This window comes from Schistocerca cancellata, chromosome 5, assembly GCF_023864275.1.
Source record: "Schistocerca cancellata isolate TAMUIC-IGC-003103 chromosome 5, iqSchCanc2.1, whole genome shotgun sequence".
NCBI classification, from domain to species: Eukaryota; Metazoa; Arthropoda; class Insecta; order Orthoptera; family Acrididae; genus Schistocerca; species Schistocerca cancellata.
Genome location: NC_064630.1, coordinates 753,776,637 through 753,792,722, shown reverse-complemented (window position 1 = coordinate 753,792,722; position 16,086 = coordinate 753,776,637). Strand labels below are relative to the sequence as shown.

At 42.7% G+C, this 16,086-nt stretch overlaps 1 protein-coding gene across 1 annotated transcript in view; it reads left to right on the top strand.

Annotated features, from left to right (window-relative positions):
• Positions 1-16,086, top strand: part of LOC126187667 (heterogeneous nuclear ribonucleoprotein C-like) — a 458,272-nt gene that overhangs the window by 417,131 nt on the left and 25,055 nt on the right. The gene's annotated exons all lie outside the window — the stretch shown is intronic.

Here is a 16,086-nt window from a genome sequence, read left to right as displayed (position 1 = left end):
CTGTTTTGTTGGAGGAGACCGAAATGCACGCTATAAGCTCACGCAGGCTGGCGGGAGGTGTGAAACAGGATACGTAATGAATGCTATAAAGAAAAGTACGTAGCTTCTGGAATACGTAACTTTAATTCACATTTGTAGAACATCGCTCTTGATGATACAATAATAGACTCTCAATATCTATACTGGTAATGGCGCCTTGCTAGGTCGTAGAAAATGTAGCTGAAGGCTATGCTAACTATCGTCTCGGCAAATGAGAGCGTAGTTGTCAGTTAACCGTTCCTTGCAAAGTCAGCTGTACAACCGGGGCGAGTGCTAGTACGTCTCTCTAGACCTGCCGAGTGGTGGCGCTCGGTCTGCAATTACTGACAGTGGCGACACGCGGGTCCGTCGTATACTAGCGGACCGCGGCCGATTTAAAAGCTACCACCTAGCAAGTGTGCTGTCTGGCGGTGACACCACAGTGACCCTAGGCGACTGTGACCCTCCTAACTACCTGTATCCTGTAGGGATTCATCCACGTGGACTGAGGCTGCTGGTGCTGCTGCCAAGGATGCGACTCTAGCACCCAGGCCTTTTAGCTATGGTGTCCCTGGGACGATCTCGGCGCTGTTAGTACGTACAAAGGCATTCAGTTCTCTGGCACTAACGCTGATCGTCTGTGCATGGAAACTATCCCAGAGGAATTACACACCTTGTTTCGGCTTGTGTGAGTTCCTCTCGTTCACCTCGTCTCCAGGACATCTACATCTACGTCCATACTCCGCAAGCCACCTGACGGTGTGTGGTGGAGGGTACCTTGAGTATTAGTTCTCCCTTCTATTCCAGTCTCGTATTGTTCGTGGAAAGAAAGATTGTCGGCATGCCTCTCTGTGGGCTCTAATCTCTCTGATTTTATCCTCATGGTCTCTTCACGAGATGTACGTAGGAGGGAGCAATATACTGAAACTTCCTGGCAGATTAAAACTGTGTGCCTGACCGAGACTGAGACTCGAACTCGGGACCTTTGCCTTTCGCGGGCAAGTGCTCTACCATATGAGCTACCGAAGCACGACTCACGCCCGGTACTCACAGCTTTACTTCTGCCAGTATCTCGTCTCCTACCTTCCAAACTTTACAGAATCTCTCCTGCGAACCGCTAGTGCTAGTTCTGCTAGGTTCGCAGGAGAGCTTCTGTAAAGTTTGGAAGGTAGGAGACGAGATACTGGCAGAAGTAAAGCTCTGAGTACCGGGCGTGAGTCGTGCTTCGGTAGCTCATATGGTAGAGGACTTGCCCGCGAAAGGCAAAGGTCCCGAGTTCGAGTCTCGGTCGGGCACACAGTTTTAATCTGCCAGGAAGTTTCATATCAGCGCACACTCCGCTGCAGAGTGAAAATCTCATTCTGGGAGCAATATACTGTTTGACTCCTCGGTGAAGGTATGTTCTCGAAACTTCAACAAAAGCCCGTACCGAGCTACTGAGCGTCTCTCCTGCAAAGTCTTCCACTGGAGTTTATCATCTCCGTAACGGTTTCGCGATTACTAAATGATCCTGTAACGAAGCGCGCTGCTGTCCGTTGGATCTTCTCTATCTCTTCTATCAACCCTATCTGGTAAGGACCCCACACTGGTGAGCATTATTCAAGCAGTGGGCGAACAAGTGTACTGTAACCTACATCCTTTGTTTTCGGATTGCATTTCCTTAGGATTCTTCTAATGAGTCTCAGTCTGGCATCTGCTTTACCGACGATCAACTTTATATAATCATTCCATTTTAAATCATTCCTAATGCCTACTCCCAGATAACTTATGCAATTAACTGCTTCCAGTTACTGACCGGCTATATTGTAGCTAAATGATAAAGGATCTTTCTTTCTATGTATCCGCAGCACATTACACTTGTCTACATTGAGATTCAATTGCCATTCCCTGCACCATGCGTCAATTCGTTGCAGAACCTCCTGCATTTCAGTACAATTTTCCATTGTTACAACCTCTCGATATGCCACAGCGTCATCCGCAAAAAGCCTCAGTCAACTTCCGATGTCATCCACAAGGTCATTTATGTATATTGTGAATAGCAACGGTCCTACGACACTCCCCTGCGGCACACATGAAATCACTCTTACTTTGGAAGACTTCTCTGCATTGAGAATGACATACTGCGTTCTGTTATCTAGGAACTCTTCAATCCAATCACACAATTGGTCTGATAGACCATATGCTCTTACTTTGTTCATTAAACGACTGTGGGGAACTGTATCGAACGCCTTGCGGAAGTCAAGAAACACGGCATCTACCTGTGAACCCGTGTCTATGGACCTCTGAGTCTCGTGGACGAATAGCGCGAGCTGGGTTTCACACGATCGTCTTTTTCGAAACCCATGCTGGTTCCTACAGAGTAGATTTCTAGTCTCCAGAAGAGTCATTATACTCGAACATAATACGTGTTCCAAAATTCTAGTTATGCATGGTTATGCATCTGAAAAGTCCGGTGAATGGTCTCAGAAAATAAAGCAAAAACAAGAGTTAAAACAAAATACCTTTACTTGCTTTCAAAGTAATCACCATTATTTACAACACACTTGTGACTTCGGTTGTAAAACATCCTAAAATCTCCTTCCAGCCAGTACTGTTAAAGAGTAGTAGGAGCCCATGTACTATTTTTTCATTAGAGACAATATTTTCAGAAATTAATAGCCAAAATATTCTGTGTCTTTTGACCTCGTAACACTTTGCATTTTAAGATTAAATGAATTGCGGTTTCATCCTCCTCGCCACGTTGTCTACATTTACGGACTTGTTCCTGTATACAGTTCGTGTGTAGGTGGTTTAAAAATCTATTGGCCAGTCATTACTCCTATAATTAGAATAATTTATCTGTCTCCTGTTCAAACCTACACTTGCAGAAGTCCTCGTGAAACATGGCTTCAGAACCATCAGCTCGCCATGTTTTTGTGTTTAGATCTTCGTACAACATTCCGCGTGATGCCTACTGATCCAGCTAGATTGTTTTGATTTTTCCGTCGCCTTAGTGACTGAAAGGACAGCTTCCGCTCCAAGAAATGAAGACGTCGTGCCTGTCTCACCAGCTTATCAATTTCTTCATTACCATTGCTTCCCGTGTGACCAGGGAAACAACAGCAGGTTTACCCTGTTGCTTTCCCATAAGGGCTTCAAGGGATTCTGCAACCATCTTTGATCTCGTTGCAGGGATTGATAGAGATCTTGGCTGCCTGAATGAATGTTTATGCCACAGTCCTTGCTCCACTACGGAGAATGTCGTGTTCGCACACTGTGATAGCGAATATTTCCTCCTGGAATAACGTGGCCGGCTGTCCTACAGCTCTCTCTAGTTAAGGCTGTACCCAGTATTCCCGGCCACAGCACCTTCGTTTGTTTTCGATCCGTCAGTAAACTAGACTATATTACCTGAACGGTAACGTGGTTCAGTCCTCCACTGCTCCCTACTTCAAGTTGTTATCTTGAAAGATGTATTCAAGTAACTGGAAGTTATTCTACAGTCTGACGGCATTTACCCGGCCATACCTGTATTTACTACATTTTTGTAATTTATGAGTTTGGCTAGCTATTGACCGCATACAACGTAAGACTTACGGTGTTTCTTTTTCTTCATTTCTTCCCAGTACTTCTTCCTTATCTCTCCAACTGCTCGTCTCAGTACATCTGTCCAAACTCTCTTGGATCGAGGTTTTGGCTCATCTTCATAGTTTGCGTTTTCTATCATTTCCTACATTAATTATATTGTTGTGAGATTCTGGATATCCTAAAACCTTCCAGTTATTTCCAGTTTTTAACTTTTATCCCTTTCCACTGACTCCATTGTAATCCAAAGGTGTAATGGGGGCATGTCCAGCATGGTCCCCATCCCTGCAGTGCGTGTGCTAGTAATTCCGCCTGTTACAGCTAAGCTGGTCAGTAGCCTTCCCAATTCTGTAGGAGCCATTTTTAGTCTATTCATCGAAGGAAAATTAGGAGAAGTGTTCGGTTAGTCGCAATTTTTTCTACTGTCGAGTGGGGGAGTGTAATGAATGACATACTAAATATACTGTCCCGCGGGATATGAGCATGGGAATGAAGGTCTTTTAATGGCCACGTTTTTATTTATTCCTAGGTTGTCCGAAAAACCGGACCTTCTAGCGGAAATGTTTCCCGGTGCCAAATTAAACTACATTAAATCCCCTACAAAAAACGACTTGTTGGTTTTTTCCTTTGTCACTAATAGTTTCCTCATTGCAGGGGATGGAAAATTGCAGACGATTAAAAGTAGCGTTTTAGTGGTATAAAGTTGATGTATATTGTTAAATAACGTGGGTTGAGAACAAATATTAAATGTTCGTACACATCTAAGCGCATTAGAACGGTATTAGGGATAATTTTGTTCTGGCGGTGTAGGTTAGAAGAGCCTGGGGAGGGTAGGCCGCTGGATTGTCGATCAGGCAATTCTCCACTCTGTACCGCAGTACGTCACAAAAAGCAACTACACAATGTTACACCGTCTCTTAAGCAGCTATCATTAACACTATATGAAATACAGTTATTAGTTGATAATAGCACAAACGCAAGAAATGCTTATGAACTAATTATACGTAAATATCTGCACTGTGTTCTGCACTGCTACAGGAGAAATCGATTCTTAGTTATCCAATGTGACGGTTGTAGCGTTCCCGCACCCTGAACGCTGTTCGCTTTTCAGTTTAGAGGCAGACTGTCTCCCCCAGCATACCTGTCCCCAGCACATAAGTTCTCTTATGTGAGCAGACAAAATAAAGTCACTGAGCTCTTATTTATATGGTGGTGTTATTCTCAGTTTGTTATGTGGGTACTTCTTTGCTGCTGAACGAACTATTTTGCAGAAAAGTTCAGCAGCTGGAGCTGTCAGCTGTGTATCACGTTGAAGAGCCTGTCGCAAGTGTAACACGCTGTCAACATGTATTCGACAATGTCGATATCATTGTCTCTGCCATCACTAGCGGGGATACTTTTCGCTTCAGAAATTTGTGCATAAGTCAAACAGTGCATTTCAGCAGCTTACTGTTCTTCGCGTGAATGTGATCAATCCTGTTCCATCTGATATGTTGACACCCATCTTGCAAGATATATTGTGTGTGTGTCTGTCCTCTCGGTGCAGCGCACTCTAAAAGTCCCAGCAATTTCTGCATGGAAGTGATTTATGCAGTCTATCAGCTACACAAATAATAGTGAGAGAAGTTCAGTAACTTCGAGGTCATTCATTAATTCACTACGAATTGACTACATTATGATTACAATGCTTTATAATAGTGCTGTCAACGGGAAGCTGCAGCACATACCACTTTTACCAATCCAGTCTCTTTCCCACCAAACAGTACTTAAATAACTGACTTTATCGGTCTTACAAATAAGACACTTCGCAACCATTGTTCGTAGGAATGTATTTTACGTAAAACGTTAATAAACAATTGCCTATAAGTAGTCACGGAATAAATTGAAAATAACACTACTATATAAGCACAAGCCGAGGACTTTATTTTGTCTAGTTACATTGAGGTTAGAGACTGGGAGATGAAGAAGCTTGCACAGGATGGTGAAGCATGGAGAGCTGCATCAAACCACTCTCAGGACTGAAGACCACAACAACAACAACAGTTACATTGAGAGAACTGAGCAGCAATCTGTGGGGAGATACAGTTTGTAAACTGCAAAACTAGCAGCACCCATTACAGAGTAAGGCCCTTTCCTGGAAGAACGCTACAACTGTGATATCGGACGACTAAGAATCAATTTCCCTGTAGCACTGTAGGACACTGTGCAGAGATATATGTAGAATCGTTCCATAAGCTCTTCTTGCGTTTGTATTATTACCAACTGATATCTGTATGCAATGCGATGTTAACACACTTTGTGGGAAATAACTCCCACGCCCCGGGAGTGTCTCGCGCAGTGCGTCACCAGTGATTCATAAGGCGGGCTGCGGAAGGGCCCGTATAACTTTCTGAAATACAATGTAGGCGCTTTTATGACCTCTCTCTTCAGTTTAGTCACCTAGGAAGGAGGGAAATGCGTGATAACATCCGGCGAGGCACCTACTCTCATGCTTCTACCATCCTCCCTGTTACAGCCCCAGAAAGCATTTTATCCGTTAATACGTTTCTACTGCAGTTATTTGTGGTACACACTTTCAGTATTTGCTCCTAATCCCCTTCATTTAACAATAAACATCAATTTTATACCGTTAAAACGCTATTCTTAATAATCTGTTTTTCTTTTTTATATTCTTTTCTTTTCTTTTCTTTTATTTTCTTTTTTCTTCAACCCTTGCAACGCAGGGACTATTAGTCATATAGGAAATGTAAAGTAGTTCAATGTTGTACCGGGAAAAAATTTCGCTAGATGCTGTTGTTTACGAAACTTCAAAAAATGGCTCAAATGGCTCTGAGCACTATGGGACTTAACATCTATGGTCATCAGTCCCCTAGAACTTAGAACTACTTAAACCTAACTAACCTAAGGACAGCACACAACACGAAACTTCAAGATCAGCCTAAAAATGACTTTTGCACCCCTGTCACACCCGTCCCCACACTCACTCCCACCGGACAAGATGTTGATGTTGTTGTTGTTGACGACGATGATGATGATGACACTTGCCACCCCCATTCTACCAGTATACAGAAATTTGCGACTGCACGTATTTTTCCGACAGTAGACATTTTTTGGTGGTCGTTGACAGGGCTATTTCTGTTACGTGTTACTCCACTATCCTGTAGCCCCTAAGGTGTCTTAGATCTTATTACTGAGGTGTCTATCCAGTATATACTTCTGGGGCTTTGAGCCCAGCTTTTACCACAGGCTTTTCTACTACATATAAGAGCACATTTTGCCTTGGAAAATATATTTATGTGAGCGATCTATGATAGTTTCGCATCCAGCATTCTCCCTAGATCACTATTCCCTCTACTGGCAGAATGTCACAAAAGAGGTGAAGATTGTAGTACGTATCCTGGACATGCTTTTTTGCGAACTGCACTACAACAGTTTTTTTGCGACTAACCCTGATGTTCTGCTCCCATTAGTGATGGAACAATCGACTGTATTTAACAATCGATTGGTCAGTCGATTGTTTCTTTCGTTAAGTCGTTTTTTTCAGTCGAATGAAACAACCGAATGAAACCAGTCTCTAACTCGCTCATCGTGTTTGAGAGATTTTACTTACATCCTTTTCTGCCTTTTCGGTTATACGTGAACCACGACTAGGGTTGACAACTTATTTAGAGGCAAATAAAGCATCTTATTTCAAGGAGATGTGAATGAAAAGTATATTTCTAAAAATAAGGTATATTAAAAATAAATGTATTTGTATTTACTCACTGAAATACTTGTGGCATTAAATATCAATTTTTTCTTGTTTTCAAAAGTTTAATATCTTGTACTTCACTATAGATTTGTGTATGAACAATCACTTTTCAACCCGTTTTTATTAGCTCTGTTTCTTGTCTACTTTTTTTAAGTACAAATTTTGCAGTTGATTTCAAACTAATTTCCCTTTAAGCTAAAGACTTGAAACTTTCAACTTAGCTCAGAACTAGATATGAAAATGCAACATTAACTCACCTTCTGTTCTAGTGTATGCGGAAGTGGGTACTTGGTGTACCTGTGCTGTTTCCCTGTTTTCTTGTTCCAGTCGCTAATATTTCGCAGTTAAGAACGAGTGCTGCTAAGCTTCTCTCTGAACTCTATTCTCACTCGTTTTTACATTGGCGGTCTTTTCGCGAGATATACCTATGAGGAAGCAATATCTTTGTTGACTCATTGGAAGAGAAACTGAAATAAACCTGAAGTTTACCACATGTCTCTGTTGCAGTCTCATCAAAATGTTTTAATTCAGTTGAAAAATTTCACGCACACGAGACTAAAAAGCAGAAAATAACTTTTTAAATAGAGAAATTTTTTAATATAAAACGGTTTTAAGACAGACTGATAAATAATCTCTCCTAGCCCCATACGGATCCCTAACGTCGTACAGATAGTCCTGAAAATATGTGCTTGTGAGTTTGTAATAGCTGAGACACTATCTGCAAAACTGAAAACGTCGCGGGACGCCTTTAGCTGGTGACGCAATTTTCTGTACAAAATATTTATCTTCCACATAAATAAACGGTTGAATAATAAAATGATTTTGCATTTGTGGACATCATGACATCACACATTGCGTATATCACGGAATGAAAACTGTCGCTGAAACGAGGCAAGATTCCTTTCCTCGTCATATATCATTAAGGAAACCACTGTGCTCATCTTTGCATCCCCAATTAGGGCTGCAATAAGTCCAGATTTCCCCGGATTGGCTCTGATTTTGAGGACGTCCTCAGGCGTGCTGGAAGGAATTTTTACGACTGTCAGGGATAAACCTGGACCTTTTTCGTACCTGTTGAAATCCGCTCTTTTGGAAATAGATAGTAATAAACCTTAGTTAAAATTCATTAAAGCAGGACCGAACCATACGTAATTTCTTCGTTTTAGTCTATTAAAAACGCAGCGGCAAGCAAGTTTAGACGCTCTCCTATAAACATACAGTATGTTCCATAATGATTTTAAACCTTCTATCAAGTATTATATTTTAGAAATTGGAATAGGTAGAAAGGTGCGGTTAACGGCATAATGTTCACACACACCTAAAGCTGATTTTCCTTGTTTTCCCGTGTTAGGTATCGTGTGACCACATTCCAGCAATTGGTGTAATGTGTTGGTACAGACTAGATTTGACACTGTCCTGCGGAACCCCGTTACATTTTTCTCTTTGGGCGGAAGTTGCACGAACTGTGAGCTCGCATCAGAGCAGCAATAGCATACTTTAATGAGGATCCTAGGCCGCACACATCGAACTGGAATATCACGGAGACAACCTGTGTGCTACACACGGAATACACATTTGAGGTGACCCCCCCCCCAACCGAGACAGTCACGATTTTCATATCTCTGTCCCGAATTTTTTCGAAAGTAATTCGCGACACACATGTGTCCTGTATTTTAACAATTACGAAACGATTTATCCTGAATTATACGTTCATTTCACCTGTATCGGTATGCTGTTACTGAGACTGTATTTTCCCAAAAGAGTAATGTATCGAGCACTGAGAAAACAGAATTTGTTGTAGGAAATACGAAATCAATGTTAGTGACTGGCGTTATGATGAAACTTGAGTCGAATGTTTTTATAATGATGATGAAGAATAGGCTCAAGAAAATTTGCAGCACTGATGAATACTGCATGCCTTATCGCACTTCATCATCTTAGAAGGTACTAATAAAATATAACTTCATGTACTTTTTGTAACAAAGCGATAGTTTGCATTTATTACGTTCAATTCAGACTTTTTTACAGTATCAAAATTTTTTTTAATGTGTCCCAAATTTAGCAGTTGAAAATATGGTCACCTTAACACACTGAACTCTGTTAAGCGGCTATTAGAACCGTAGGTATGTACGAACATTATGCTGCAAACCACACTTTTCTAGCTGTTCCCATTCTGAAATATATATGATCAAAGTTGTAAAGTCGATTTTGGAACATCCTGTATTTTCCATACTTCTTTGAGACAGTGAGAAGCCGAGGACAAAGGGCGATCGCCGACACCGCGACGCCGTCCCGCCCGCCAGACAACTGAATGTCTTAAATGTCATTTGCCTTCTACTCATTGAGCTGTATAAAACTGATTTCATTAACGTTCATATTCCTTACTGCAAATTAGTACGACGTCTGAACATGAACGTCTCTCTAATGAGCTTTCACAAATCCTTGTGTCTCTCATGTTGGGCCGCGCGGGATTAGCCGAGCGGTCTGGGCGCTGCAGTCATGGACTGTGCGGCTGGTCCCGGCGGAGGTTCGAGTCCTCCCTCGGGCATGGGTGTGTTTGTTTGTTCTTAGGATAATTTAGGTTAGGTAGTGTGTAAGCTTAGGGACTGATGACAGCATTTAAGTCCCATACGATTTCACACACATTTGAACATTTTTTTCTCATGTTGGTTTGTATCTGCTGGTCGGATGGAGGCGTGCGCCCGCTGGCGTTGTCGGCACGAACATGGCAAGCGAGAAAACATTCCCTCCCCCTCCTATGTTCCTGCTCCCCGCGCAACGTCGTGGCCAGGACCAATTTATCGTCTACAGACTGTGTGTGTCCGGGGAAAATAATTCGATTTTGGCCCATATGTCCGGGGTTTTCGAAGGTTTGTCTAGGTCGGCAATTATGTGACGACAGGCCCGCCCCAGCGGTATGGCAGGTTAATTAGTTTAGCGTTAATGGCACCTGGAACAATTTAATCCAGAACAATACATGACTCAGTTTTAAATGATGAAAAAAAATACTCCATTCAGTACATAATTAAATGAACAAGTATACTGCTTATTTTCACTTCGGCATATCCCTGAGATACATCTCCTCTTACGACCACCCCCAGTCAGTATAATACAGCACGGCTTTAGTTCAACTAATTAAATTATTGCAGACTAGTTTCACGCGGTCATGTACAACACTAAAGAATGGATAGTCAAAAGAATGAACACATGGATCAACCGGCCGAAAAATTACTGGTTGTTTCACTTGAAAAGAAACATAGAATGAATAATCCAGTCAATATCCAAAGCTCCAACGGTGTCGAATCTTTTCATTCGATTGCTACCACTGACTGCTTTCACTAGAGAAAATAAGTGAATAATAATCCAATCGACAGGTAATACTGCAACCGACTGGCATAATTATTTTCATTCGGTTGCTCCCACATACTGGTTTCCTTGAAAAGAGTGAATGAGTAGTCCGACAAACTACATAGATTGTTTTCTTTCGATTGCTACCCCAGACTGGTTTCACCCAAAGGAATGAATGAATAATTCAACCTATACAGATCACGCTGGAACGGTGGCCGATGCGCAGTGACAAGATTTTGTCCAAAGAGCTGGGCGAGTTCATCCGTTTGTCCAAAGGGGAGGCTGTCAAGTGTGTGCCACCTTCCAGCCGGTCAGCGATGACATGATCGACGCGCACGCCGTGCAATCTTTCTCAATAGTTTTACGGATGAGGATGATGAAGTCCCATACTCCGTGACAGAGCGTAGGGGAACGGTGCGGGAGACCCGCACCGCCGTACTAGGCAAGGTCTTAATGGAGGTGGTTTGCCATTGCCTTCCTCCGACTGTAATGGAGATGAATGATGATGGTGAAGACGACACAACACCCAGTCATCATGAGGCAGGGAAAATCCCTGACCCCGCATGGAATCGAACCTGGGACCCCGTGCTCGGGAAGCAAGAACGCTACCGCAAGACCATGAGCAGGGGACAGTTTTACAGAAACTACTTGGTAAAAATTTTCATTTTTTGCTTTGCGTGTAACTGTATATGTCAGATTCATTAAGATGTGCCCATAATTTCGTAAATGATCATAGTTATTGTGATATTTACGTGGAATTAAGACACTGCGCAAAATTCGAAAAAGTTTTCAATGAAAAATAGTGGTCGTAAAGAATTTGCGTCTGGTGCATATTACATAATATTTTGCTGCGTATGAAATGTAGCTAACGTGTTGAATTTTTCTTTGACTGTCACCAGTCTCGAGAAAATCGATCTGATGTAGTGCACTCATTGGCGATCACACTGTGCCAGCGATGAAGCCAGAATTAAATATCCACAACATTCCTCATAAACGGTTTGAGATATCGAAATGAGATTTTCGCAAATGGTAGCCTACAAAGAGGAGTGTATTTTGCCGTACGGTTATTACGCAAGACTTCATCGTCTACCGTGTTAGTCCAATAACTACAGACTATTCCGATGAGAGAAGTAATTTTTAATTACCTTCGATAGCTAGTGAAAGAAGAAATGTTGTGGGTTTTGGAAAGAGATAAATGAAGTCATTAAATGTATATTTTGTATCGAGGATGTGCTTCTTATAGGATGCTGACCTTTCCATTCCTCACTTTACAACTTAATAAACCACAGCTTCAGAATTCTCTCGCAATTGCGTCTACACAACATGTTAGTGAGGTGAGCTGTGTAAATTCCGCTGAGTTTTGACAAAAGGAACAAATTTTAACGTGGCAAGAAGAGAAATATGTTAGTTTTACTCAAAATTTCCCGCTCATGACTTTTCTCTGAAAGTCACAAATGGTTGACAAACTAGGCGAAAATAAATCTCTGCATTTTCGGTTGAATTCTTTTTAGATATTAACCAAAGAAGAGGTGATATATTTTTGAATGGTCACCATGTAAGTGTGAGTGTGGAGGGCCCACCACTTAATATTTACCAAAAATATGAGTGTAGGCTACAGTTTAGAATGGCACTTCCCCTCCAGTGCTCGGCATTTCCCCTACAGCGCTCTGAGTGATGCCCCCACCACCTCTGATCTCCCCACACTTCCCCAGCCGAATGTGCATCTGGCCGCCACGGCATTTTGCGCGCACTATACATGTAACTACAGCTGAATGAGTCGACTGCTTTCCAACAGCTGAATGAATCGATTCTTTTCATTCGATTGTTTCCATCACGAGTGTCCAGTACTAATCTTGCACTTTATAAAACGCGCATTATGCCATTTTTCTATTGCTACTAACAAACTTACCAAGTGACTAAATTGTGTATGTATAGTTCGCAAAAGTAACTTCTAGCATTTACCGCTTTGATGAGTTCATTCACCACTAGGTTTTACAGTAGTGGGCACAAAACCGCTGCTTGTGAATATGCTCAGGTGATGTTGATCACTATTTCCTCATTAATCACTGTGCCATCTACTTAAAATCTACTCAGCATGTTCTTAATCTACCTGCATGCTGTAGTCTTACTGCCTTGCTCTTTTGCAGCTCAGAACACAGATTTGAAGATTGATCGGTCTCATATGCTTAGTCTTGTTATAATTATTTCTCCCTGGAGGATTGAAAAAACCTTCACTACCCTCCAAGCATTAGAAATGGTTCCTGATACTAGGTTAAAACCAAACATAGGAGTCTAATTGAACTCTCTCCTCCTTATTGCAGTGGAGGTGAAAAGATTTCATCTAGGTCTGATGACTGAACAGTTGAAACGTTCCTACACCCCAGTGCATTACTTCTCTGTCAGATTCCCAGATCTTCTCACATTACATTCACGAATGGTGCTTGAGAACAGTGGTTCTCTTTGAGCCTCCGTATAATTTCTTTTTGTTGCCATCTTCACTGCGACGGACCTTTGTGAGAGGAAATAATAGGATGGGCAACCTTTCTGGGAACATATACTCTCGTCCTTTCGACAGTAAATCTTTCCGTGATGTACAATATCTCTACTGTGGCGTTTGCCATTGGTGGTGGCTGAGCAGATACGAAACACTAAACGAGCCTGAGACGGCACTAGCGATTTTTGTTGGGTCTTCGCTCTTCTGTGAAACCAAACTGGAGAAGGGTCGTCGCCTGACGGACAATGCTCAAGAATCTGTAAGCGAAGGTTTTTTAAACCACTTCTTTCATTCTTGTGTAGCTTGGTGGCTCAGTTCTTTAGTGCCAGATTCACATCTGAAGAGCTGCAGTTCGATTCCCTGTAATTCCTATAATTTTTATGTGCGGCTTTTCTCTTCTTTCGCCTTTTGGAAATTTTGATAATGTAAAAATGCAACATGGTTGAGAGTACAAGATAAACCGTTGACTCTCTCATAAATGGCCGAAGAAGTTAGTTCTAAGGTCGGAGGAAAGACTTCTCGTTAACACGTATAATAGCACCATTCCTGGTGGATGGTGGTTTCCAATCCAGCCTTCCGGTTGAAGACATCTTCACCTTCTTTCAAGGATGAATTGCTTTGCCGTAAGATTATTTCCATAAATATCTGCCTGCTCTCTGGCTTTCCTACGATTAGTTTTTATATACTCATTCCACTTCAGGTCTCTCTGTACGCTTTCTCCTAAGTATGGGTCAGCGCTGTTGTCAGTGTTTCATCGGCAATCATGTAACTGTACATATCTTCCACTATTTATGTCCAGTATGTTATAACTAGGTTAGGATCACCTGCCAGTTGTTGTATAGATCCGCTATACTCTGCTGATCTTCCAATATGTACACTCCTGGAAATGGAAAAAAGAACACATTGATACCGGTGTGTCAGACCCACCATACTTGCTCCGGACACTGCGAGAGGGCTGTACAAGCAATGATCACACGCACGGCACAGCGGACACACCAGGAACCGCGGTGTTGGCCGTCGGTACATCCAAACCGTCATCGAACCCATCGTTCTACCATTCCTAGACCGGCAAGGGAACTTGCTGTTCCAACAGGACAATGCACGTCCGCATGTATCCCGTGCCACCCAACGTGCTCTAGAAGGCTGGCCAGCAAGATCTCCGGATCTGTCCCCCATTGAGCATGTTTGAGACTGGATGAAGCGTCGTCTCACGCGGTCTGCACGTCCAGCACGAACGCTGGTCCAACTGAGGCGCCAGGTGGAAATGGCATGGCAAGCCGTTCCACAGGACTACATCCAGCATCTCTACGATCGTCTCCATGGGAGAATAGCAGCCTGCATTGCTGCGAAAGGTGGATATACACTGTACTAGTGCCGACATTGTGCATGCTCTGTTGCCTGTGTCTATGTGCCTGTGGTTCTGTCAGTGTGATCATGTGATGTATCTGACCCCAGGAATGTGTCAATAAAGTTTCCCCTTCCTGGGACAATGAATTCACGGTGTTCTTATTTCAATTTCCAGGAGTGTATAACGCCGCGCCAACACAAGGTTAATAGCCCGTCGTCGGCGGAGCACAGCGCACTCTAGCGGGCTGTGCAGCTCAACTGGAGTGTGCCTCGTTCACTTCTTAGCTATATTTCAACCTAGGCATACGCACTTTCATAATCGGACCTCAGCCAGTTCTGTAATGTTTGCACTGATTTTCTGAGGAGGGCCCATCAGGCTTAGTCCCTGAGTAAATGTGGTATTAGTTCATGCTATTCCATATTACGAGATTATCAGCTCATAGCCGCACCTGCAGTCCTACAAACTACTGAAGATAAGTAATTTCATTGTACTACGTGTTTCTTGAATAATAATCCTTCTCTCTAACAGTGTGCCTTACCGCATATTATTGCAACCTGGACTCCTTCAGCTCCTATCAACTCGACCTCCTACTTATTTGCATTTAGTAACGAGCTGAAAACACCCACTCGTGTTGTGCCTCTAAACAGTGAGACACAATATGTCTAGCACGTACACAGGATCTATCTACATCTACATTTATACTCCGCAAGCCACCCAACGGTGTGTGGCGGAGGGCACTCTACTTGCCACTGTCATTACCTCCCTTTCCTGTTCCAGTCGCGTATGGTTCGCGGGAAGAACGACTGTCTGAAAGCCTCCGTGCGCGCTCTAATCCCTCTAATTTTACATTCGTGATCTCCTCGGGAGGTATACGTAGGGGGAAGCAATATATTCGATACCTCATCCAGAAGCGCACCCTCTCGAAACCTGGCGAGCAAGTTACACCGCGATGCAGAGCGCCTCTCTTGCAGAGTCTGCCACTTGAGTTTGTTAAACATCTCCGTAACGCTATCACGGTTACCAAATAACCCTGTGACGAAACGCGCCGCTCTTCTTTGGATCTTCTCTATCTCCTCCGTCAACCCGATCTGGTAAGGATCCCACACTGATGCGCAATACTCAAGTATAGGTCGAACGAGTGTTTTGTAAGCCACCTCCTTTGTTGATGGACTACATTTTCTAAGGACTCTCCCAATGAATCTCAACCTGGTACCCGCCTTACCAACAATTAATTTTATATGATCATTCCACTTCAAATCGTTCCGCACGCATACTCCCAGATATTTTACAGAAGTAACTGCTACCAGTGTTTGTTCTGCTATCATATAATCATACAATAAAGGATCCTTCTTTCTATGTATTCGCAATACATTACATTTGTCTATGTTAAGGGTCAGTTGCCACTCCCTGCACCAAGTGCCTGTCCGCTGCAGATCTTCCTGCATTTCGCTACAATTTTCTAATGCTGCAACTTCTCTGTATATTACAGCATCATCCGCAAAAAGCCGTATGGAACTTCCGACACTATCTACTAGGTCGTATATATATATTGTGAAAAGCAAT